General features: G+C 41.8%; 13 non-coding genes and 3 pseudogenes across 13 annotated transcripts; all 16 read left to right on the top strand.

The window, feature by feature from the left end:
* The first annotated feature begins 3,273 nt into the window (after nucleotides 1-3,273).
* LOC150080356 (5S ribosomal RNA) lies at nucleotides 3,274-3,392 on the top strand. Its single transcript, XR_016547473.1, has one exon. It is a non-coding gene; the product is annotated as a 5S ribosomal RNA (ribosomal RNA).
* Nucleotides 3,393-4,181: 789 nt separating this feature from the next.
* LOC150080355 (5S ribosomal RNA) lies at nucleotides 4,182-4,300 on the top strand. The gene has a single exon (XR_016547472.1). It is a non-coding gene; the product is annotated as a 5S ribosomal RNA (ribosomal RNA).
* Nucleotides 4,301-5,090: 790 nt separating this feature from the next.
* LOC150080354 (5S ribosomal RNA) lies at nucleotides 5,091-5,209 on the top strand. The gene has a single exon (XR_016547457.1). It is a non-coding gene; the product is annotated as a 5S ribosomal RNA (ribosomal RNA).
* A 588-nt stretch (nucleotides 5,210-5,797) lies between these two features.
* On the top strand, nucleotides 5,798-5,916 carry LOC150080353 (5S ribosomal RNA). Its single transcript, XR_016547449.1, has one exon. It is a non-coding gene; the product is annotated as a 5S ribosomal RNA (ribosomal RNA).
* A 588-nt stretch (nucleotides 5,917-6,504) lies between these two features.
* LOC150080352 (5S ribosomal RNA) lies at nucleotides 6,505-6,623 on the top strand. The gene has a single exon (XR_016547504.1). It is a non-coding gene; the product is annotated as a 5S ribosomal RNA (ribosomal RNA).
* Nucleotides 6,624-7,211: 588 nt separating this feature from the next.
* On the top strand, nucleotides 7,212-7,330 carry LOC150080351 (5S ribosomal RNA). Its single transcript, XR_016547471.1, has one exon. It is a non-coding gene; the product is annotated as a 5S ribosomal RNA (ribosomal RNA).
* A 588-nt stretch (nucleotides 7,331-7,918) lies between these two features.
* Nucleotides 7,919-8,037, top strand: LOC150080350 (5S ribosomal RNA). Its single transcript, XR_016547456.1, has one exon. It is a non-coding gene; the product is annotated as a 5S ribosomal RNA (ribosomal RNA).
* Nucleotides 8,038-8,625: 588 nt separating this feature from the next.
* LOC150080349 (5S ribosomal RNA) lies at nucleotides 8,626-8,744 on the top strand (annotated as a pseudogene).
* A 587-nt stretch (nucleotides 8,745-9,331) lies between these two features.
* On the top strand, nucleotides 9,332-9,450 carry LOC150080348 (5S ribosomal RNA). The gene has a single exon (XR_016547470.1). It is a non-coding gene; the product is annotated as a 5S ribosomal RNA (ribosomal RNA).
* Nucleotides 9,451-10,038: 588 nt separating this feature from the next.
* LOC150080347 (5S ribosomal RNA) lies at nucleotides 10,039-10,157 on the top strand. The gene has a single exon (XR_016547450.1). It is a non-coding gene; the product is annotated as a 5S ribosomal RNA (ribosomal RNA).
* Nucleotides 10,158-10,744: 587 nt separating this feature from the next.
* Nucleotides 10,745-10,863, top strand: LOC150080346 (5S ribosomal RNA; annotated as a pseudogene).
* Nucleotides 10,864-11,450: 587 nt separating this feature from the next.
* Nucleotides 11,451-11,569, top strand: LOC150080345 (5S ribosomal RNA). Its single transcript, XR_016547443.1, has one exon. It is a non-coding gene; the product is annotated as a 5S ribosomal RNA (ribosomal RNA).
* Nucleotides 11,570-12,157: 588 nt separating this feature from the next.
* On the top strand, nucleotides 12,158-12,276 carry LOC150080344 (5S ribosomal RNA). The gene has a single exon (XR_016547503.1). It is a non-coding gene; the product is annotated as a 5S ribosomal RNA (ribosomal RNA).
* A 588-nt stretch (nucleotides 12,277-12,864) lies between these two features.
* On the top strand, nucleotides 12,865-12,983 carry LOC150080343 (5S ribosomal RNA). Its single transcript, XR_016547467.1, has one exon. It is a non-coding gene; the product is annotated as a 5S ribosomal RNA (ribosomal RNA).
* Nucleotides 12,984-13,571: 588 nt separating this feature from the next.
* On the top strand, nucleotides 13,572-13,690 carry LOC150080342 (5S ribosomal RNA). The gene has a single exon (XR_016547442.1). It is a non-coding gene; the product is annotated as a 5S ribosomal RNA (ribosomal RNA).
* Nucleotides 13,691-14,278: 588 nt separating this feature from the next.
* Nucleotides 14,279-14,397, top strand: LOC150080341 (5S ribosomal RNA; annotated as a pseudogene).
* The last annotated feature ends 10,702 nt before the right edge of the window (nucleotides 14,398-25,099 follow it).

Here is a 25,099-nt window from a genome sequence, read left to right as displayed (position 1 = left end):
GGGCGTGACATCTTTGAAGGTAATCTTTGAAGCTGAATTATCTTTTTGTTTTTTGTTACTACAAAGGCTTCGGAACGATACCAGCTAAAGCTATGTGCTGTTATATAACCTTTGTACTACATGTTTCTATTTGTTCCCAACCATAGCCTTTGAAGTTGAGCTAGCTTTTACTATTCTAAATTTAAACAAAGACTCGGGATTCACATCACCCCTAGTTATATGACATGTGCCTACCCAGTTCCCGACCGACCGATCGACATCTTTTTGTCACTCTACATTTTCAACAAAGCCTAGGGTGCGGTATCACAGGCACATGTCGTACAAAGGCTCTGGGAGCGGTAGAGCATACTTGGAGGGGTGGTATCTCCTTTAGTCTTTGTACGTCTCGTGTCTAGCTGTGACCAAACGAAGCCTTTTGAAGTTGAACTAGTTTTGTTATCTTTTGCTTTAGCCCTCTCTGAATTTGAACAAAAGACTTTGGGAGCAACACCTGCGTTAGCTATATGGTATTATATAACCATTGTACGACATGCCTCTACCTGTTCCTGACACGTCACGAACTTATGAGCCAGTAACAACACGACTAGATTCTAATCACATGATGCTATAGCCAGTGGACCACAGTACAGTTTGGAGCTTTCTCAGTGTGGTCGTGAATTTTTCCACTGTTGCAGTTTTTTTCCAAAATGCCAAAGCACGAAATGTTTGATGATATAAGACGACCAAACGTAACTTTCTACAGGCGTCTGAGCCATAGTAGCACAGTTCGTGTTTATTGTCACGAATTCGAGCCACATGTTACGATTGAGACAACTAATACGCACATGATGCTATCCAGAAACCAGTGGGAAGAATTCAAAAACAAAATGACTGATATCTTGCTTTCCGTAAGAGCCAGATCTAAAGATGAAATCCATCTACCGGGGATCCGAATCAATACAGATGTTGGTGCTTGCGATTTCTATTGGAAACATTTCTCGCTATCTGCAGAACAACGAATGACTCTCCACCTTTCTGAACTTGAAGCTATATCTAATAGAATCATAGACATAGATGCTTTTCTTCAACGTCTAGAAGACGAAAAACCCGCATTTCTGATAATGCAATCAGTTATACTTGAGCATCTTGATTGTGTTAGAGAACGTATAAAGAACGATGTGTTTACTGGCTCTATCGATGTTTCGTTTAACGACGTGTATGCGTACTTTGTAAGAAATGCTGAACCATCTACAAGTGTTAAAATTTTTTCTGCTAAGTGCTCGAAAGAAGGTGTAGTTACTGAGTTCAACGATTATGCTTTGTACAATGCTGTAGTTTCGATGATCGAAGAACTTCAAACTGCTTACAATACGAAATATACGAAGTATCCGTTCTGATCAAAGCAATGTGCATATGTAAGTTTTTGTGTTGATTTTTGTGATTAGTAACAACATCTGTAAAACTTACCAATAAAAACATGTCTATTTGAAAAATATTGTCTGTCTTTTTTCTTAGAAAGTAGAAATTAAGTTTTAATTTTCCATTAATCAATAACCTTTTTTAAAAAAATTGAGAATTTACTTTTAGGAAAGAAATGATTTCGAATATAGATTTTTAAAAAAAAAAAAAAAAAAAAAAAAAATTCAAAGTTGTGGAAAGAATCTGAAGAAGGTAAATAAATATATATACACATCAATACATTTTACTTTTCAGGTTTTTTTTTTTTTTTTTTTTTCAAGATAGACTAAGCATCAGGATACAAAATTCAACTTGAAGAGGAACCATCATAAATAGTTATGGGTAAAAATATATACATATAAAAATTTAACCATCAAAAAAAAGCACATAACATAACATTAAGCATATAAAAATACTTAATTTTTCAGCTTTTCAACTTGCAGAATAGATCGGTAGATGGCGACACAGTTTCTTGGTAGTTACGATGTCTTGGCAATCTCCGTTCAAGAAGTATGTGAGAGAAAAAATATATATTTAAATAAAATCCTTAATTTCAACTTTCAGAATGACACGCTAGATGGCGACACATTTTCTTGGTTGTTACGATGTCGTGGCAATCTCCGTTCAAGAAGTATGTAGGGAAAAAAAAAAAATATATATATATTTAAATAAAATCTTTTAATTTTCAGCTTTCAGATTGCTTCCACAGATGGCGCCACATATTGCAAAGCCACTGAAATATATTTAAACGCCAAAGTCATAGCAACCTAGGAAAAAAAAAAAAAAAAAAAAAAAAAAAAATTTAAACACCTTAAATAAAATAAAATCTTTGATTTCAGCTTTCAGAATGACTCGCTAGATGGCGGCACTGTTTCGTGGGCTTCTGTTGTCGTGGCCATCGTCGGGCTCGAACTTTTTGTGACCCCCCAAGTGCCCGTATGTCTACTGCGTCCACTTTTTTTCCCGCCAAAACCTTTGTCTTGGGAAAGAATGTCTACTGCTCTATTTTCTTGTGTGTGTGTGTGTGTGTGTGTGTGTGCGTGCGCGAGCTCAAGAGCTCGGGCTTGTGTGTGTGTGTGTGCGTGCGCGAACCCACAATTCATTGCGCACCCTCCAACGCCACTGCCACCTTGAAAACCAACGCGGCAAAAGCAGACGATTTCTACGGCATCAACAGACCAGAAAATCACCGGTAGACTCAGAGCCGAAGTCGGTTTATACCCCCAAACCAATCAGAACATCGGTTCATATCCCCCTCCAATCAGAAAAAGGCGAAATACAACTTCATACGTCACACTCACACCACTCTTAACTATAAGAGCTACATTTACACATATTCTTACAACTGAAAGGGTAGCCGTGGGGATAAGCACCGGACCACCAGTAGCAACGACATGGGTTCGAGCCTCGGTAAAGAAAAAAAAATTTTAATTTAATGGCGAAAATAAGTGGCGCCATCTAGCGGGCGAAATAAGAACTAAAATATATTTTTCCGCAACTAAGCCTCGGCGCAACCGCTAAACCTAAACCTCGGCTCGCTTCACCGGCAGACGCTCAAACCCTAAACGGCAAAACAAGCGACCGACGCGGCAACACGCACGAAAATTGACGCCAAAATTCATAGAGCCGAAGTCGGTTAGAACCCCAACCTTATACTACTATTATGATTACCGCGTGTTCAGTTATGTAGCTGCAGCAGTACGAATTAGACGAATTCTTGCCTTAGATTCCATGTAACAGAACCGAGATTTCATGGCGTTTCCGATAGGAAACGTTATGAAATCCATGGAAGAGCAAAGTCAGCCACAAGTAGCCCTATTACAGGCTCTTCTACCAGCCAACTATCATACTAGGCTGAATACACCGGTTCTCGTCCGATCACCGAAGTTAAGCAGCGTTAGGCCCGGTCAGTACTTGGGAGGGTGACCACCTGGGAATACCGGGTGTAGTTGGCTTTTTGCCCTTTTTTTGACATTAGTTAATGCAGAAACAGAAAAAAAAAAAATTAGTTAATGCAGAAACGCTGCTCATATTTTTCCTCAAGATCACAGCATCGATTTTCAAAAACATCAGTGCAACTACACTGAGGCCGGCCTCAGTGTAATTTAGTTTGCGGCAATTAAGCGTAATTTACAGGGATGCATAGCGCTGTCGCACCGTAGGGCGTCGAACTTACCACAGCACCTTTTTCTCAGTAATCACTTGCCGATAGATACTAGGAGAGTGAGTGAGACCGGTAATAGCCTTAGACTGGACGCTGACGATGTGCCCTAATCTCGTAACCAGGTCAGCCTCTTTGGTCACGAGGATTGTTTCCTCCCCTCAAATTTCTGTTTCGAACGCGTATTATTATTTCTATTATTATTATTATGATTACCGCGTGTTCAGTTATGTAGCTGCAGCAGTACGAATTAGACGAATTCTTGCCTTAGATTCCATGTAACAGAACCGAGATTTCATGGCGTTTCCGATAGGAAACGTTATGAAATCCATGGAAGAGCAAAGTCAGCCACAAGTAGCCCCCTCAAATTTCTGTTTCGAACGCGTATTATTATTTCTATTATTATTATTATGATTACCGCGTGTTCAGTTATGTAGCTGCAGCAGTACGAATTAGACGAATTCTTGCCTTAGATTCCATGTAACAGAACCGAGATTTCATGGCGTTTCCGATAGGAAACGTTATGAAATCCATGGAAGAGCAAAGTCAGCCACAAGTAGCCCTATTACAGGCTCTTCTACCAGCCAACTATCATACTAGGCTGAATACACCGGTTCTCGTCCGATCACCGAAGTTAAGCAGCGTTAGGCCCGGTCAGTACTTGGGAGGGTGACCACCTGGGAATACCGGGTGTAGTTGGCTTTTTGCCCTTTTTTTGACATTAGTTAATGCAGAAACAGAAAAAAAAAAAAATTAGTTAATGCAGAAACGCTGCTCATATTTTTCCTCAAGATCACAGCATCGATTTTCAAAAACATCAGTGCAACTACACTGAGGCCGGCCTCAGTGTAATTTAGTTTGCGGCAATTAAGCGTAATTTACAGGGATGCATAGCGCTGTCGCACCGTAGGGCGTCGAACTTACCACAGCACCTTTTTCTCAGTAATCACTTGCCGATAGATACTAGGAGAGTGAGTGAGACCGGTAATAGCCTTAGACTGGACGCTGACGATGTGCCCTAATCTCGTAACCAGGTCAGCCTCTTTGGTCACGAGGATTGTTTCCTCCCCTCAAATTTCTGTTTCGAACGCGTATTATTATTTCTATTATTATTATTATGATTACCGCGTGTTCAGTTATGTAGCTGCAGCAGTACGAATTAGACGAATTCTTGCCTTAGATTCCATGTAACAGAACCGAGATTTCATGGCGTTTCCGATAGGAAACGTTATGAAATCCATGGAAGAGCAAAGTCAGCCACAAGTAGCCCCCTCAAATTTCTGTTTCGAACGCGTATTATTATTTCTATTATTATTATTATGATTACCGCGTGTTCAGTTATGTAGCTGCAGCAGTACGAATTAGACGAATTCTTGCCTTAGATTCCATGTAACAGAACCGAGATTTCATGGCGTTTCCGATAGGAAACGTTATGAAATCCATGGAAGAGCAAAGTCAGCCACAAGTAGCCCTATTACAGGCTCTTCTACCAGCCAACTATCATACTAGGCTGAATACACCGGTTCTCGTCCGATCACCGAAGTTAAGCAGCGTTAGGCCTGGTCAGTACTTGGGAGGGTGACCACCTGGGAATACCGGGTGTAGTTGGCTTTTTGCCCTTTTTTTGACATTAGTTAATGCAGAAACAGAAGAAAAAAAAAAATAGTTAATGCAGAAACGCTGCTCATATTTTTCCTCAAGATCACAGCATCGATTTTCAAAAACATCAGTGCAACTACACTGAGGCCGGCCTCAGTGTAATTTAGTTTGCGGCAATTAAGCGTAATTTACAGGGATGCATAGCGCTGTCGCACCGTAGGGCGTCGAACTTACCACAGCACCTTTTTCTCAGTAATCACTTGCCGATAGATACTAGGAGAGTGAGTGAGACCGGTAATAGCCTTAGACTGGACGCTGACGATGTGCCCTAATCTCGTAACCAGGTCAGCCTCTTTGGTCACGAGGATTGTTTCCTCCCCTCAAATTTCTGTTTCGAACGCGTATTATTATTTCTATTATTATTATTATGATTACCGCGTGTTCAGTTATGTAGCTGCAGCAGTACGAATTAGACGAATTCTTGCCTTAGATTCCATGTAACAGAACCGAGATTTCATGGCGTTTCCGATAGGAAACGTTATGAAATCCATGGAAGAGCAAAGTCAGCCACAAGTAGCCCTATTACAGGCTCTTCTACCAGCCAACTATCATACTAGGCTGAATACACCGGTTCTTGTCCGATCACCGAAGTTAAGCAGCGTTAGGCCCGGTCAGTACTTGGGAGGGTGACCACCTGGGAATACCGGGTGTAGTTGGCTTTTTGCCCTTTTTTTGACATTAGTTAATGCAGAAACAAAAAAAAAAAAAAATTAGTTAATGCAGAAACGCTGCTCATATTTTTCCTCAAGATCACAGCATCGATTTTCAAAAACATCAGTGCAACTACACTGAGGCCGGCCTCAGTGTAATTTAGTTTGCGGCAATTAAGCGTAATTTACAGGGATGCATACCGCTGTCGCACCGTAGGGCGTCGAACTTACCACAGCACCTTTTTCTCAGTAATCACTTGCCGATAGATACTAGGAGAGTGAGTGAGACCGGTAATAGCCTTAGACTGGACGCTGACGATGTGCCCTAATCTCGTAACCAGGTCAGCCTCTTTGGTCACGAGGATTGTTTCCTCCCCTCAAATTTCTGTTTCGAACGCGTATTATTATTTCTATTATTATTATTATGATTACCGCGTGTTCAGTTATGTAGCTGCAGCAGTACGAATTAGACGAATTCTTGCCTTAGATTCCATGTAACAGAACCGAGATTTCATGGCGTTTCCGATAGGAAACGTTATGAAATCCATGGAAGAGCAAAGTCAGCCACAAGTAGCCCTATTACAGGCTCTTCTACCAGCCAACTATCATACTAGGCTGAATACACCGGTTCTCGTCTGATCACCGAAGTTAAGCAGCGTTAGGCCTGGTCAGTACTTGGGAGGGTGACCACCTGGGAATACCGGGTGTAGTTGGCTTTTTGCCCTTTTTTTGACATTAGTTAATGCAGAAACAGAAAAAAAAAAAAATTAGTTAATGCAGAAACGCTGCTCATATTTTTCCTCAAGATCACAGCATCGATTTTCAAAAACATCAGTGCAACTACACTGAGGCCGGCCTCAGTGTAATTTAGTTTGCGGCAATTAAGCGTAATTTACAGGGATGCATAGCGCTGTCGCACCGTAGGGCGTCGAACTTACCACAGCACCTTTTTCTCAGTAATCGCTTGCCGATAGATACTAGGAGAGTGAGTGAGACCGGTAATAGCCTTAGACTGGACGCTGACGATGTGCCCTAATCTCGTAACCAGGTCAGCCTCTTTGGTCACGAGGATTGTTTCCTCCCCTCAAATTTCTGTTTCGAACGCGTATTATTATTTCTATTATTATTATTATGATTACCGCGTGTTCAGTTATGTAGCTGCAGCAGTACGAATTAGACGAATTCTTTCCTTAGATTCCATGTAACAGAACCGAGATTTCATGGCGTTTCCGATAGGAAACGTTATGAAATCCATGGAAGAGCAAAGTCAGCCACAAGTAGCCCTATTACAGGCTCTTCTACCAGCCAACTATCATACTAGGCTGAATACACCGGTTCTCGTCCGATCACCGAAGTTAAGCAGCGTTAGGCCCGGTCAGTACTTGGGAGGGTGACCACCTGGGAATACCGGGTGTAGTTGGCTTTTTGCCCTTTTTTTGACATTAGTTAATGCAGAAACAAAAAAAAAAAAAAATTAGTTAATGCAGAAACGCTGCTCATATTTTTCCTCAAGATCACAGCATCGATTTTCAAAAACATCAGTGCAACTACACTGAGGCCGGCCTCAGTGTAATTTAGTTTGCGGCAATTAAGCGTAATTTACAGGGATGCATACCGCTGTCGCACCGTAGGGCGTCGAACTTACCACAGCACCTTTTTCTCAGTAATCACTTGCCGATAGATACTAGGAGAGTGAGTGAGACCGGTAATAGCCTTAGACTGGACGCTGACGATGTGCCCTAATCTCGTAACCAGGTCAGCCTCTTTGGTCACGAGGATTGTTTCCTCCCCTCAAATTTCTGTTTCGAACGCGTATTATTATTTCTATTATTATTATTATGATTACCGCGTGTTCAGTTATGTAGCTGCAGCAGTACGAATTAGACGAATTCTTGCCTTAGATTCCATGTAACAGAACCGAGATTTCATGGCGTTTCCGATAGGAAACGTTATGAAATCCATGGAAGAGCAAAGTCAGCCACAAGTAGCCCTATTACAGGCTCTTCTACCAGCCAACTATCATACTAGGCTGAATACACCGGTTCTCGTCCGATCACCGAAGTTAAGCAGCGTTAGGCCTGGTCAGTACTTGGGAGGGTGACCACCTGGGAATACCGGGTGTAGTTGGCTTTTTGCCCTTTTTTTGACATTAGTTAATGCAGAAACAGAAAAAAAAAAAAATTAGTTAATGCAGAAACGCTGCTCATATTTTTCCTCAAGATCACAGCATCGATTTTCAAAAACATCAGTGCAACTACACTGAGGCCGGCCTCAGTGTAATTTAGTTTGCGGCAATTAAGCGTAATTTACAGGGATGCATAGCGCTGTCGCACCGTAGGGCGTCGAACTTACCACAGCACCTTTTTCTCAGTAATCACTTGCCGATAGATACTAGGAGAGTGAGTGAGACCGGTAATAGCCTTAGACTGGACGCTGACGATGTGCCCTAATCTCGTAACCAGGTCAGCCTCTTTGGTCACGAGGATTGTTTCCTCCCCTCAAATTTCTGTTTCGAACGCGTATTATTATTTCTATTATTATTATTATGATTACCGCGTGTTCAGTTATGTAGCTGCAGCAGTACGAATTAGACGAATTCTTGCCTTAGATTCCATGTAACAGAACCGAGATTTCATGGCGTTTCCGATAGGAAACGTTATGAAATCCATGGAAGAGCAAAGTCAGCCACAAGTAGCCCTATTACAGGCTCTTCTACCAGCCAACTATCATACTAGGCTGAATCCACCGGTTTTCGTCCGATCACCGAAGTTAAGCAGCGTTAGGCCCGGTCAGTACTTGGGAGGGTGACCACCTGGGAATACCGGGTGTACTTGGCTTTTTGCCCTTTTTTTGACATTAGTTAATGCAGAAACAGAAAAAAAAAAAATTAGTTAATGCAGAAACGCTGCTCATATTTTTCCTCAAGATCACAGCATCGATTTTCAAAAACATCAGTGCAACTACACTGAGGCCGGCCTCAGTGTAATTTAGTTTGCGGCAATTAAGCGTAATTTACAGGGATGCATAGCGCTGTCGCACCGTAGGGCGTCGAACTTACCACAGCACCTTTTTCTCAGTAATCACTTGCCGATAGATACTAGGAGAGTGAGTGAGACCGGTAATAGCCTTAGACTGGACGCTGACCATGTGCCCTAATCTCGTAACCAGGTCAGCCTCTTTGGTCACGAGGATTGTTTCCTCCCCTCAAATTTCTGTTTCGAACGCGTATTATTATTTCTATTATTATTATTATGATTACCGCGTGTTCAGTTATGTAGCTGCAGCAGTACGAATTAGACGAATTCTTGCCTTAGATTCCATGTAACAGAACCGAGATTTCATGGCGTTTCCGATAGGAAACGTTATGAAATCCATGGAAGAGCAAAGTCAGCCACAAGTAGCCCTATTACAGGCTCTTCTACCAGCCAACTATCATACTAGGCTGAATACACCGGTTCTCGTCCGATCACCGAAGTTAAGCAGCGTTAGGCCCGGTCAGTACTTGGGAGGGTGACCACCTGGGAATACCGGGTGTAGTTGGCTTTTTGCCCTTTTTTTGACATTAGTTAATGCAGAAACAGAAAAAAAAAAAAATTAGTTAATGCAGAAACGCTGCTCATATTTTTCCTCAAGATCACAGCATCGATTTTCAAAAACATCAGTGCAACTACACTGAGGCCGGCCTCAGTGTAATTTAGTTTGCGGCAATTAAGCGTAATTTACAGGGATGCATAGCGCTGTCGCACCGTAGGGCGTCGAACTTACCACAGCACCTTTTTCTCAGTAATCACTTGCCGATAGATACTAGGAGAGTGAGTGAGACCGGTAATAGCCTTAGACTGGACGCTGACGATGTGCCCTAATCTCGTAACCAGGTCAGCCTCTTTGGTCACGAGGATTGTTTCCTCCCCTCAAATTTCTGTTTCGAACGCGTATTATTATTTCTATTATTATTATTATGATTACCGCGTGTTCAGTTATGTAGCTGCAGCAGTACGAATTAGACGAATTCTTGCCTTAGATTCCATGTAACAGAACCGAGATTTCATGGCGTTTCCGATAGGAAACGTTATGAAATCCATGGAAGAGCAAAGTCAGCCACAAGTAGCCCTATTACAGGCTCTTCTACCAGCCAACTATCATACTAGGCTGAATACACTGGTTCTCGTCTGATCACCGAAGTTAAGCAGCGTTAGGCCCGGTCAGTACTTGGGAGGGTGACCACCTGGGAATACCGGGTGTAGTTGGCTTTTTGCCCTTTTTTTGACATTAGTTAATGCAGAAACAGAAAAAAAAAAAATTAGTTAATGCAGAAACGCTGCTCATATTTTTCCTCAAGATCACAGCATCGATTTTCAAAAACATCAGTGCAACTACACTGAGGCCGGCCTCAGTGTAATTTAGTTTGCGGCAATTAAGCGTAATTTACAGGGATGCATAGCGCTGTCGCACCGTAGGGCGTCGAACTTACCACAGCACCTTTTTCTCAGTAATCACTTGCCGATAGATACTAGGAGAGTGAGTGAGACCGGTAATAGCCTTAGACTGGACGCTGACGATGTGCCCTAATCTCGTAACCAGGTCAGCCTCTTTGGTCAAGAGGATTGTTTCCTCCCCTCAAATTTCTGTTTCGAACGCGTATTATTATTTCTATTATTATTATTATGATTACCGCGTGTTCAGTTATGTAGCTGCAGCAGTACGAATTAGACGAATTCTTGCCTTAGATTCCATGTAACAGAACCGAGATTTCATGGCGTTTCCGATAGGAAACGTTATGAAATCCATGGAAGAGCAAAGTCAGCCACAAGTAGCCCTATTACAGGCTCTTCTACCAGCCAACTATCATACTAGGCTGAATACACCGGTTCTCGTCCGATCACCGAAGTTAAGCAGCGTTAGGACCGGTCAGTACTTGGGAGGGTGACCACCTGGGAATACCGGGTGTAGTTGGCTTTTTGCCCTTTTTTTGACATTAGTTAATGCAGAAACAGAAAAAAAAAAAATTAGTTAATGCAGAAACGCTGCTCATATTTTTCCTCAAGATCACAGCATCGATTTTCAAAAACATCAGTGCAACTACACTGAGGCCGGCCTCAGTGTAATTTAGTTTGCGGCAATTAAGCGTAATTTACAGGGATGCATAGCGCTGTCGCACCGTAGGGCGTCGAACTTACCACAGCACCTTTTTCTCAGTAATCGCTTGCCGATAGATACTAGGAGAGTGAGTGAGACCGGTAATAGCCTTAGACTGGACGCTGACGATGTGCCCTAATCTCGTAACCAGGTCAGCCTCTTTGGTCACGAGGATTGTTTCCTCCCCTCAAATTTCTGTTTCGAACGCGTATTATTATTTCTATTATTATTATTATGATTACCGCGTGTTCAGTTATGTAGCTGCAGCAGTACGAATTAGACGAATTCTTTCCTTAGATTCCATGTAACAGAACCGAGATTTCATGGCGTTTCCGATAGGAAACGTTATGAAATCCATGGAAGAGCAAAGTCAGCCACAAGTAGCCCTATTACAGGCTCTTCTACCAGCCAACTATCATACTAGGCTGAATACACCGGTTCTCGTCCGATCACCGAAGGTAAGCAGCGTTAGGCCCGGTCAGTACTTGGGAGGGTGACCACCTGGGAATACCGGGTGTAGTTGGCTTTTTGCCCTTTTTTTGACATTAGTTAATGCAGAAACAAAAAAAAAAAAAAATTAGTTAATGCAGAAACGCTGCTCATATTTTTCCTCAAGATCACAGCATCGATTTTCAAAAACATCAGTGCAACTACACTGAGGCCGGCCTCAGTGTAATTTAGTTTGCGGCAATTAAGCGTAATTTACAGGGATGCATACCGCTGTCGCACCGTAGGGCGTCGAACTTACCACAGCACCTTTTTCTCAGTAATCACTTGCCGATAGATACTAGGAGAGTGAGTGAGACCGGTAATAGCCTTAGACTGGACGCTGACGATGTGCCCTAATCTCGTAACCAGGTCAGCCTCTTTGGTCACGAGGATTGTTTCCTCCCCTCAAATTTCTGTTTCGAACGCGTATTATTATTTCTATTATTATTATTATGATTACCGCGTGTTCAGTTATGTAGCTGCAGCAGTACGAATTAGACGAATTCTTGCCTTAGATTCCATGTAACAGAACCGAGATTTCATGGCGTTTCCGATAGGAAACGTTATGAAATCCATGGAAGAGCAAAGTCAGCCACAAGTAGCCCTATTACAGGCTCTTCTACCAGCCAACTATCATACTAGGCTGAATACACCGGTTCTCGTCTGATCACCGAAGTTAAGCAGCGTTAGGCCTGGTCAGTACTTGGGAGGGTGACCACCTGGGAATACCGGGTGTAGTTGGCTTTTTGCCCTTTTTTTGACATTAGTTAATGCAGAAACAGAAAAAAAAAAAAATTAGTTAATGCAGAAACGCTGCTCATATTTTTCCTCAAGATCACAGCATCGATTTTCAAAAACATCAGTGCAACTACACTGAGGCCGGCCTCAGTGTAATTTAGTTTGCGGCAATTAAGCGTAATTTACAGGGATGCATAGCGCTGTCGCACCGTAGGGCGTCGAACTTACCACAGCACCTTTTTCTCAGTAATCACTTGCCGATAGATACTAGGAGAGTGAGTGAGACCGGTAATAGCCTTAGACTGGACGCTGACGATGTGCCCTAATCTCGTAACCAGGTCAGCCTCTTTGGTCACGAGGATTGTTTCCTCCCCTCAAATTTCTGTTTCGAACGCGTATTATTATTTCTATTATTATTATTATGATTACCGCGTGTTCAGTTATGTAGCTGCAGCAGTACGAATTAGACGAATTCTTTCCTTAGATTCCATGTAACAGAAGCGAGATTTCATGGCGTTTCCGATAGGAAACGTTATGAAATCCATGGAAGAGCAAAGTCAGCCACAAGTAGCCCTATTACAGGCTCTTCTACCAGCCAACTATCATACTAGGCTGAATACACCGGTTCTCGTCCGATCACCGAAGTTAAGCAGCGTTAGGCCCGGTCAGTACTTGGGAGGGTGACCACCTGGGAATACCGGGTGTAGTTGGCTTTTTGCCCTTTTTTTGACATTAGTTAATGCAGAAACAGAAAAAAAAAAAAATTAGTTAATGCAGAAACGCTGCTCATATTTTTCCTCAAGATCACAGCATCGATTTTCAAAAACATCAGTGCAACTACACTGAGGCCGGCCTCAGTGTAATTTAGTTTGCGGCAATTAAGCGTAATTTACAGGGATGCATAGCGCTGTCGCACCGTAGGGCGTCGAACTTACCACAGCACCTTTTTCTCAGTAATCACTTGCCGATAGATACTAGGAGAGTGAGTGAGACCGGTAATAGCCTTAGACTGGACGCTGACGATGTGCCCTAATCTCGTAACCAGGTCAGCCTCTTTGGTCACGAGGATTGTTTCCTCCCCTCAAATTTCTGTTTCGAACGCGTATTATTATTTCTATTATTATTATTATGATTACCGCGTGTTCAGTTATGTAGCTGCAGCAGTACGAATTAGACAAATTCTTGCCTTAGATTCCATGTAACAGAACCGAGATTTCATGGCGTTTCCGATAGGAAACGTTATGAAATCCATGGAAGAGCAAAGTCAGCCACAAGTAGCCCTATTACAGGCTCTTCTACCAGCCAACTATCATTCTAGGCTGAATACACCGGTTCTCGTCCGATCACCGAAGTTAAGCAGCGTTAGGCCCGGTCAGTACTTGGGAGGGTGACCACCTGGGAATACCGGGTGTAGTTGGCTTTTTGCCCTTTTTTTGGCATTAGTTAATGCAGAAACAGAAAAAAAAAAAAATTAGTTAATGCAGAAACGCTGCTCATATTTTTCCTCAAGATCACAGCATCGATTTTCAAAAACATCAGTGCAACTACACTGAGGCCGGCCTCAGTGTAATTTAGTTTGCGGCAATTAAGCGTAATTTACAGGGATGCATAGCGCTGTCGCACCGTAGGGCGTCGAACTTACCACAGCACCTTTTTCTCAGTAATCACTTGCCGATAGATACTAGGAGAGTGAGTGAGACCGGTAATAGCCTTAGACTGGACGCTGACGATGTGCCCTAATCTCGTAACCAGGTCAGCCTCTTTGGTCACGAGGATTGTTTCCTCCCCTCAAATTTCTGTTTCGAACGCGTATTATTATTTCTATTATTATTATTATGATTACCGCGTGTTCAGTTATGTAGCTGCAGCAGTACGAATTAGACGAATTCTTGCCTTAGATTCCATGTAACAGAACCGAGATTTCATGGCGTTTCCGATAGGAAACGTTATGAAATCCATGGAAGAGCAAAGTCAGCCACAAGTAGCCCTATTACAGGCTGTTCTACCAGCCAACTATCATACTAGGCTGAATACACCGGTTCTCGTCCTATCACCGAAGTTAAGCAGCGTTAGGCCCGGTCAGTACTTGGGAGGGTGACCACCTGGGAATACCGGGTGTAGTTGGCTTTTTGCCCTTTTTTTGACATTAGTTAATGCAGAAACAGAAAAAAAAAAAAATTAGTTAATGCAGAAACGCTGCTCATATTTTTCCTCAAGATCACAGCATCGATTTTCAAAAACATCAGTGCAACTACACTGAGGCCGGCCTCAGTGTAATTTAGTTTGCGGCAATTAAGCGTAATTTACAGGGATGCATAGCGCTGTCGCACCGTAGGGCGTCGAACTTACCACAGCACCTTTTTCTCAGTAATCACTTGCCGATAGATACTAGGAGAGTGAGTGAGACCGGTAATAGCCTTAGACTGGACGCTGACGATGTGCCCTAATCTCGTAACCAGGTCAGCCTCTTTGGTCACGAGGATTGTTTCCTCCCCTCAAATTTCTGTTTCGAACGCGTATTATTATTTCTATTATTATTATTATGAGTAGTATAAGGTTGGGGTTCTAACCGACTTCGGCTCTATGAATTTTGGCGTCAATTTTCGTGCGTGTTGCCGCGTCGGTCGCTTGTTTTGCCGTTTAGGTTTTGAGCGTCTGCCGGTGAAGCGAGCCGAGGTTTAGGTTTAGCGGTTGCGCCGAGGCTTAGTTGCGGAAAAATATATTTTAGTTCTTATTTCGCCCGCTAGATGGCGCCACTTATTTTCGCCATTAAATTAAAATTTTTTTTTTCTTTACCGAGGCTCGAACCCATGTCGTTGCTACTGGTGGTCCGGTGCTTATCCCCACGGCTACCCTTTCAGTTGTAAGAATATGTGTAAATGTAGCTCTTATAGTTAAGAGTGGTGTGAGTGTGACGTATGAAGTTGTATTTCGCCTTTTTCTGATTGGAGGGGGATATGAACCGATGTTCTGATTGGTTTGGGGGTATAAACCGACTTCGGCTCTGAGTCTACCGGTGATTTTCTGGTCTGTTGATGCCGTAGAAATCGTCTGCTTTTGCCGCGTTGGTTTTCAAGGTGGCGTTGGAGGGTGCGCAATGAATTGTGGGTTCGCGCACGCACACACACACAAGCCCGAGTTCTCGCGCGCGCGCGCACGCACGCACACACACACACACACACACAAGCCCGAGCTCTTGAGCTCGCGCACGCACACACACACACACACACACAAGAAAATAGAGCAGTAGACATTCTTTCCCAAGACAAAGGTTTTGGCGGGAAAAACGTGGACGCTGTAGACATACGGGCACTTGGGGGGTCACAAAAAGTTCGAGCCCGACGATGGCCACGACAACAGAAGCCCACGAAACAGTGCCGCCATCTAGCGAGTCATTCTGAAAGCTGAAATCAAAGATTTTATTTTATTTAAGGTGTTTAAATTTTTTTTTTTTTTTTCCTAGGTAGCTATGACTTTGCCGTTTAAATATATTTCAGTGGCTTTGCAATATGTGGCGCCATCTGTGGAAGCAATCTGAAAGCTGAAAATTAAAAGATTTTATTTAAATATATATATTTTTTTTTTTTTTTTTTCCCTACATACTTCTTGAACGGAGATTGCCACGACATCGTAACAACCAAGAAAATGTGTCGCCATCTAGCGTGTCATTCTGAAAGTTGAAATTAAGGATTTTATTTAAATATATATTTTTTTCTCTCACATACTTCTTGAACGGAGATTGCCAAGACATCGTAACTACCAAGAAACTGTGTCGCCATCTACCGATCTATTCTGCAAGTTGAAAAGCTGAAAAATTAAGTATTTTTATATGTTTAATGTTATGTTATGTGCTTTTTTGATGGTTAAATTTTTATATGTATATATTTTTACCCATAACTATTTATGATGGTTCCTCTTCAAGTTGAATTTTGTATCCTGATGCTTAGTCTATCTTGAAAAAAAAAAAAAAAAAAAAAACCTGAAAAGTAAAATGTATTGATGTGTATATATATTTATTTACCTTCTTCAGATTCTTTCCACAACTTTGAATTTTTTTAAATTTCTACTTTCTAAGAAAAAAAGACAGACAATATTTTTCAAATAGATATGTTTATTGATAAATAATAAAAAAAAAAAAATAAAAAAAAAAATAAAAAAAAATTACAAGATAGTGGGGTCATCGCTATTTTTACCCCATCTTTAACCATTAGCTTCCAAACCCAGCCATATAAGATGCAAAGAAACAGGGGTCGCGCCATAAGTACTCCTGGTTTTCGTAGAAGTCCATCTGGAAAAGAAAAAAGAAATGTTACAAGATTACAGCGATCCGCGCGTCGTTGGAAGTTTTAGTGGTGTTAATGCATTACAAAAACATACAAAATTACCCAGACGTATCGTGAAAGAGTATTTGTCATCTCAACCTGCTTATGTCAGACACAAGCCTCAAAGAGTTAATTTTCCTAGAAACCAAATAATAGTTCCTGGTCTACACCATACGTTTCAGTGTGACTTAGCAGAAGTTTCCAATCTGTCTGATGCTAATGGCGGAGTGCGTTATTTACTCGTCTGTATAGACGCTTTTTCTAGATACGCCTGGGTGAGAACACTTAGAAATAAAACATCGAAGCAGATGGTAAAAGCATTCAAATCAATTTTCAAGGAAGAAACGCCATTCAGTGTTAACAGTGACAGAGGTAGAGAGTTTATAAACAAAGATGTGAGGGCCCTATTTAAATCTCTCAACATTAATTTTTATACTACTAGATCGGAGAAAAAGGCTGCAATCGCTGAACGTTTTATTCGAACTCTGAAAGAAAAAATATTTAAATGGATAACTTATTCTGAAAGTAAGAAATATGTGCATGTTCTTCCCGACATTGTAGCTACTTATAATCGAACGCCACATCGAGCTATAGGAATGCCACCTGCCGATGTCACTTTGCATAATGAAGAAGACGTCTACAGGAAATTGTACTTGAAAAAAACCAAAGAACAGATTCCTAAATTTAAAGTGGGGGATCGTGTCGTTCTAAGTACAGGTTCGAATCTTTTCCGCAAAGGATTCTGGGGCAGTTGGACGCGTGAAATTTTTACTATATCTCAAGTATTGAAACGAAGAAAGCCAGTTGTGTACAGAGTACAAGACAAAGCAGGCGACACTATCGAAGGTACCTTTTATGAGCAACAGTTACAACTTGTTAATATTCACGACAAGTTGCCACAGGATACATATCTTATTGAAAAAGTACTTAAGGAGCGACGTGTGGGAGGAGAACGTCAATTCCGTGTTAAGTGGCTAGGATATCCTGCTTCCTACAGCAGTTGGGTTTCGGCTAAAGATGTTCTTCTTAACACTACCGAGTAATGCATGCATGGATTTCCATCCCCAGAATACGCAAGCTAATTTTACTATTATATTGCCCGACACTATACCTCTCAAAGGCAAATGGGAAGTAGCACTTGCAGAAATACACGTACCTAAGTCATGGGACAATATTTCCGAAGGTTGGGCCGAGTTTGCAATTCTGCAGAAAGAACCGACAGTTAGGAACCCTGAGGTTTACATGCTGAACGATGAGTACGAAAATTCGTCTAAATTGATTGAACATATGTGTGGTCTTAATACCAATTTAGAGCTTAAAGTAGAAGAGACAGAATTCAAAGTGAGATTTACAATTCGCGTTAAAAATGGCTGTGAGTTGCGCATGACTTTACGAACTGCCAGAATTCTAGGACTAGTACACAAAGTAGTAGTGAGTGAAGCTGTTGACAAATCTAGAACTTTTAAAGGGGAGTACATAGGAAAGTGGATACCTAAAGGTAAAATAGTGTTACCACCATTAAAGCCTAACAGTGAGTGTGCTGATAGGAAGCTTGTACTCGTACAACAGCCGACTTGTGATGTTCGCGAGCATAAAATTCCTTATGGTAATTACGGTAGCATCTCCGAAATTCTAAAGGTTATGACTTTTATAGCCCCCGAAATTAAAGGTTCTGTTAATGCCCGTGGTTTTGTTTCTTTCGAAATAGAAAGTGGTGTGCGTCTTCGCTTCCCTGAGACAGGACTCGGTGAGTTACTCGGTTTTGAGCGTATGCCCGATGGTTTCGAAGGAACAGCGAGATCGAAATTTCCCGGAGATATAAATAGAGGTGTAGGCTCTTATTTTGTTTATAGTAGTGTGATAGAAGACCAGGTCGTGGGTGATATCAGAGCGCCTCTTTTGCGAGTAGTACCGTTCGGAAGCAGTGGCGAATTCTTACATTTGGACTATTACCCTGTACTGCTCTCGAACATTCAATCCATTTCTATTCAAATTCGCACAGACAGTGGTCAGTTATTTCCATTCAGAGGTGGTAAAACTCTAATTAAGTTACATTTTCGACCCCAATGAACGCGTACGTTGATTACTACTCAGTGCAAGCGGGGGGAAATCCCTACTTTGTAGGAGCAGCGATCCAGAGAGGTCAAGGTTTAGGCAGTATATTCAGATCAGCATTTACATTTCTCTCTCCTCTTCTGAAGCCCGCAGCCAAATTCATCGGTCGCCAAGTGCTATCGGCAGGTCGTAATATCATAGATGATGTCATTTCGGGAGCACCCGTGAAACGCTCGTTTATAAATCGAGCTTCTGAAGTAGGACAGGCCATTAAGCAAAAAGTTCGTAGTCAGAGTGGAGGTAAACGTCGAAAGAAAAAAAAATATCAGGACATCTTTCAATGATGGGTGAAGTTATGATGTCAGAACTAGACCTGTTTGCACAGCCTGCCACTAATCTATGCATCGAGCGATCTTCATACATTACTTTTTTGCCTTTAGCTTCAGTGGATACGCCGGGCCCAATAGAATTTTCCGTACCGGGGACATCAGAAGAATATCTGGACCTGGGAAAAACTTATTTGCGACTCAAAGTACAGTTAACTCAAAGCGACGGAAAAGAATTACAGTCGAGTGTAGGAGTTGTCAACAACTTTTTTCACTCCATGTTTAAACATGTGGATCTTTTCGTTCAAGACAAATTAATTAATCCAAGCAGCGACACATACCCCTATAGAGCTTATTTAGAAACGCTTTTGAATTTTGACAGAGGAGCAAAAAAATCACAGCTCACTACAGAACTGTTCGTAAAAGACAATTTTTCGGATGTTTCGCAAATGTTTTCTCAGCCTGACAGTGGTATGAATCAACGTATGAAGTTTTTTTCGAAAACTAAAACTGTGGAACTTCTGGGTCGTCTCAGACTAGATTTGTGCCATCAAGACAAATATATTATTAATAATTTATCGCTCCGCCTAAGAATGGTTCGCAGTTCGCCCGAGTTCTGTCTGTTGTCTCTCGACAATACTGCTAAAATTCATATACGCGAAGCCTGTCTTTTTGTGCGTAAAGTTAAACTTAACCCCAGCATACAGTTAGCCCACATGAGTGTTCTTGAAAAACATCCTATTGTATATCCTATTAATAGAGCTGATGTAAGTTACTATTCAATACCAAAAGGCATGTCAGACTCTACCCGAGATAATATATATCTAGGCCAGATCCCCACTCGTTTAATAGTCGGTATTGTGTCCAGTGATAGTTTCAACGGCTCCCTCAAAACCAACCCATTCAATTTTGGTCACTACAACTTGTGCTATTTACTTCTGACGGCTGATGGTGTGCAGCATCCTTCCATTCCGCTAACACCCGATTATAAGAATGGACATTATACGCGGTCCTACCTGTCTATTTTCACATCGCTAAACAAATGGAATTCAGACTGTGGAAATGACATATCAATCCTGGATTATACAGAAGGGAATGTGCTTTATGCTTTCGACCTAACTCCCGACAGTAACGCTGTTGGCACGCACATCACTTCTTTACGGCGAGGCGGTGTTCGACTTGAACTGAAATTCGCAGAACCTCTTCCCGAAAACGTAACAGTGATCTTGTATGCCGAATTCGAAAACATTCTTTCTGTGACTAAGGACCGTTCAATCATCGTGAATTATGAACACTAGAGATATATTAAAGGTTTTAGAAGCTGACAGTGAATCGAGAAAACATCTGATCGGTGTCTGTGCCAGGGACGAGTTACCGTCAAAAATACAGAGGAAACCAGCATTGCTAGTCATCAATACAGACAAGGCACACATGCCAGGTACTCACTGGGTGAGTATCTTCCTAGGAAAAAGAGAAAGTCAATATTTCGACAGCTTTGCACGACCGCTGACACCGGACATTGCAGAGTTCCTTAACCAAAACAGTAAGAAATGGACTTATAACAAAGTGGTGATTCAACATCCAGAATCTATAGCGTGTGGACTACATTGTATTTTTTTCCTGACTCATCGGTGTAGAAATATTTCTATGTCAAAGATTGTAAACAAATATTATTGTAAAGATTTGTGGGCAAATGATTTGTTAGCCACATTACATGTAATTGAACCTTTACTTACAAAATAAAATTTTATTTATTTTTAAAAAGTGTCTGTTTTATTGAAAAAAAACTTACCACAACGAAATCCACGTATGTTTACGTCTCAAACGACGAGGCGATATTAAAGCCGTATATCGGCGCTTGACCTGCTTACGAGGCTTTACAACTTCGCTCTTGGAGTACCGTTGCTCCGACGCTTCAGAGGATGGAATTGTGGGTAGCGAGGCCGTTACGTTCGATACGCTGGTCTCGATATCGCTTGATGCCGACGAGGACGCTTGTTTTGCGGCATTAGTTTTCAGGCCTAAATATGACTGTAGTATCTGAAGATACATTTTAACTTTAGACTCGGGCTGCAAATCCTGTCTTTTTAAGATTTCAGACATTTTCTCGTCTAAAGAGAGCATCTGTTTTTGTTCTGGCGGTGCAGCTACAAGCAAGAATTTACGGAAAGATTCACTCATCTTCTAATCAAACTTGTAATGAGCGGAACCACTATACTTGCGATCAGGGGGAACAGTGAACCTCCTTGTTGAAGAATTAATTTCCGCCTAGTTTTAAATGCTACTTTTTTATCTGCTAGTGTTCTAAGCAGACGTTTTTTGCGTTGTAACTTGCTTTTCACTCTGTCTGTCAACGGAATGCTACCTTTGACTATGTTTTTACATATTTCACAGAGTGAATTTATTTCTGTTTGATTTGAACTCCTTAATAAAGCGGTTGCCTGTTTCGGCCGAACTTCCGACAGATACCTTATAAAGTTAGCATTGTTTTTTAGACGCAGAGCCATATGGGGATGTAAACAATCGTATGTCCTTCGTTTGGTAACACGTGTGAGCGCAGTCTCAACCTATCATCTGTGTTCTGACAAAAATCAAACAGTAAATATGAATGAGGATCGCGTGTTGCATGCTTATATATGTCGACTAAAACACGTGATCTCCCGGGGAAAACTTGACTTGCTAGGTGTGAAATTTGTCTTGAGTCGCGAGGGTTTTTAAAAACAATCAGATAGTGCGAATTCAAACTGATAGTACGGAACTGCGATCCTTGCGAAAACAGGTTTTGTGTTAACAAAATAACACTCAGATTTCTATGATGTGATCCTTTTATAAATATTTCAGAAACGACAATACTATCCTTTGCTTGGTTGATGAGATCGTCTAAAACAAGTAAATTTTTTACTGATGGATCGAATTCGGGGATGTTTAAACCCTCCACGAACTCGATTTGCGAGTAACACCGAAACTTATCTTGAAACTCTGAATAGCAATAGACGATTCTTTGAGGTGGTGGCGAAATTAAACTTTCACTATTTTCTAATAGCGACAATACAAACGTCGTCTTTCCACTCTGTGTTGCTCCCGAGACTATAGCTGTGAATGGATGGTGAAACATTATGTAAATGAGCGCGCGCTAGTCTGGACCATGTATTTATGTGTGTGTTCGCGCGCCGATGCGAGAGGTCTAGCAAATGTAAAGACAGAAGGTGACGTCTCCAGAAAAACGAAACATTGTCCCCTTTTTTAAAAAACTGTGAGTTATGAAAAAGGTTTTTTTGGAAGTTGTCTTTTCCATGAAACCATTCTTGACACAGAAAAAGTGTATTCCTCCTTCTAAGCGCGCCCGACACTTCGTGGCGGGTGGGAGGGGTGCCGCGATCCCCCCGTGCGCTCGCCCATCACAACGTGATGGGTGGGAGGGGTGCCGCGATCCCCCCGTGCGCGCGCCCATCACAACGTGATGGGTGGGAGGGGTGCCGCGATTCCCCCTGCGCCCTGCGATTCCCATCCGAGTGCCGTCACGAATGTGACGTCGGTGGGAATAGGATGGGGAAGACGTGCCCGATCGACTTCGCCGACATCCTGAAAAAAAAGGAGACGTCACCAGAGGTAGCCATTGAAAACTGCTTAGTGTCAAAAACATGGGGATTTCACTGGGTTTTTTTTCTAATGTTGATAGTATGATGACTAGGTGGTTAGCTTTCGCTATGTGTCTTGGAGTGCGTGTGTCGTCTCCTACCACACGTTTAGCGAAAGTAAAGCCAAACCCTTTTGTTACTGAGGACTCAAGGAGACGAGAAGTACGCTTGTCTCTCCGGACAGAAAACGATACTTCGACAGAAAAAAAAAAGAGACACAGATAAAAGTTACAAAAGAATATTCTATTTTATTCTTAAAAACTAAAGAAAGATACAAAATACTTACTACTAAAGATTCCCTAATCTAGATAACCACGCTGCAGTAGCCATCATCTGTTGTCAACCCGTCGTTACTTTGATCGGTCCAGATGATGGGCACTGTGGAAGCACCGGACGTCGAAAAACCGCTCTCGTCAACGGCATAGGGATTCCAAGGACCAACATCATTGTCTTCTTCTTCTTCTTCTTCTTCATACTCCCCCACGACGATTATATCAGGTGACCGAGCCTCACGATCAACGTTTTCCGATCCTGTTGACAGTTCTGATGTCGATCGTGAGGAGTTGGATGCTGATATGTCGCCGTCGTATGAAGCATGCCAACTTGCAGGATAAAGGCTATCATCCAGTGATAGAGATGAATTGCAAAAGGACTGCCCCGTACTAATGGGAGTTGAACTCCGTATTTTCGTAAAATATTTTGGGTCGTTGCAGTCAAAGGACTCACAACCATCAGCAACTTCCCAAAGGTCTATATCACTGTCGGAAACCCAAGGGTTACAACACTCCGAACTTTTATCAGAAGTGACAACTGACCCCGAACATAAGCATAAACTGTACGTACACAACATTGTATGGAAAAAACGTGAGAGTAACATGAAGAAATAAACACAAAAACTAGCCCTTTTAAACTCAAACAGGTTCAAATGTTAATCTAATACAACCAATCAGATTGGTATGGAAAGGTGAAAATTTAACCAATGAGATGGGTTCATGAAGGTGAGTACGGGGGCGTATCGGAATTATCGTATATAATACTGTTGCTAAAACAACTTATTAGTTAACATGCTCCTTTTTACTTGACAACAGCCAATCTGTGTTTTAGATTCAAGAGTATGTGAACGTCACAGCCAATAAGAAATTACTACGGTATGAGAGTGAAAGTCACAGTCTATAGGAAATCACTATGGTATGAGAGCGAAATACTTAATCGTCAGTAAGGGCGTGACATCTTTGAAGGTAATCTTTGAAGCTGAATTATCTTTTTGTTTTTTGTTACTACAAAGGCTTCGGAACGATACCAGCTAAAGCTATGTGCTGTTATATAACCTTTGTACTACATGTTTCTATTTGTTCCCAACCATAGCCTTTGAAGTTGAGCTAGCTTTTACTATTCTAAATTTAAACAAAGACTCGGGATTCACATCACCCCTAGTTATATGACATGTGCCTACCCAGTTCCCGACCGACCGATCGACATCTTTTTGTCACTCTACATTTTCAACAAAGCCTAGGGTGCGGTATCACAGGCACATGTCGTACAAAGGCTCTGGGAGCGGTAGAGCATACTTGGAGGGGTGGTATCTCCTTTAGTCTTTGTACGTCTCGTGTCTAGCTGTGACCAAACGAAGCCTTTTGAAGTTGAACTAGTTTTGTTATCTTTTGCTTTAGCCCTCTCTGAATTTGAACAAAAGACTTTGGGAGCAACACCTGCGTTAGCTATATGGTATTATATAACCATTGTACGACATGCCTCTACCTGTTCCTGACACGTCACGAACTTATGAGCCAGTAACAACACGACTAGATTCTAATCACATGATGCTATAGCCAGTGGACCACAGTACAGTTTGGAGCTTTCTCAGTGTGGTCGTGAATTTTTCCACTGTTGCAGTTTTTTTCCAAAATGCCAAAGCACGAAATGTTTGATGATATAAGACGACCAAACGTAACTTTCTACAGGCGTCTGAGCCATAGTAGCACAGTTCGTGTTTATTGTCACGAATTCGAGCCACATGTTACGATTGAGACAACTAATACGCACATGATGCTATCCAGAAACCAGTGGGAAGAATTCAAAAACAAAATGACTGATATCTTGCTTTCCGTAAGAGCCAGATCTAAAGATGAAATCCATCTACCGGGGATCCGAATCAATACAGATGTTGGTGCTTGCGATTTCTATTGGAAACATTTCTCGCTATCTGCAGAACAACGAATGACTCTCCACCTTTCTGAACTTGAAGCTATATCTAATAGAATCATAGACATAGATGCTTTTCTTCAACGTCTAGAAGACGAAAAACCCGCATTTCTGATAATGCAATCAGTTATACTTGAGCATCTTGATTGTGTTAGAGAACGTATAAAGAACGATGTGTTTACTGGCTCTATCGATGTTTCGTTTAACGACGTGTATGCGTACTTTGTAAGAAATGCTGAACCATCTACAAGTGTTAAAATTTTTTCTGCTAAGTGCTCGAAAGAAG

This window comes from Mastigoproctus giganteus, chromosome 9 (genome assembly GCF_048544385.1).
Source record: "Mastigoproctus giganteus isolate SK-2022 chromosome 9, ASM4854438v1, whole genome shotgun sequence".
NCBI lineage: Eukaryota > Metazoa > Arthropoda > Arachnida > Uropygi > Thelyphonidae > Mastigoproctus > Mastigoproctus giganteus.
The sequence above is the reverse complement of the archived record's forward strand: the minus strand, read 5'-3'. Positions and strand labels throughout refer to the sequence as shown.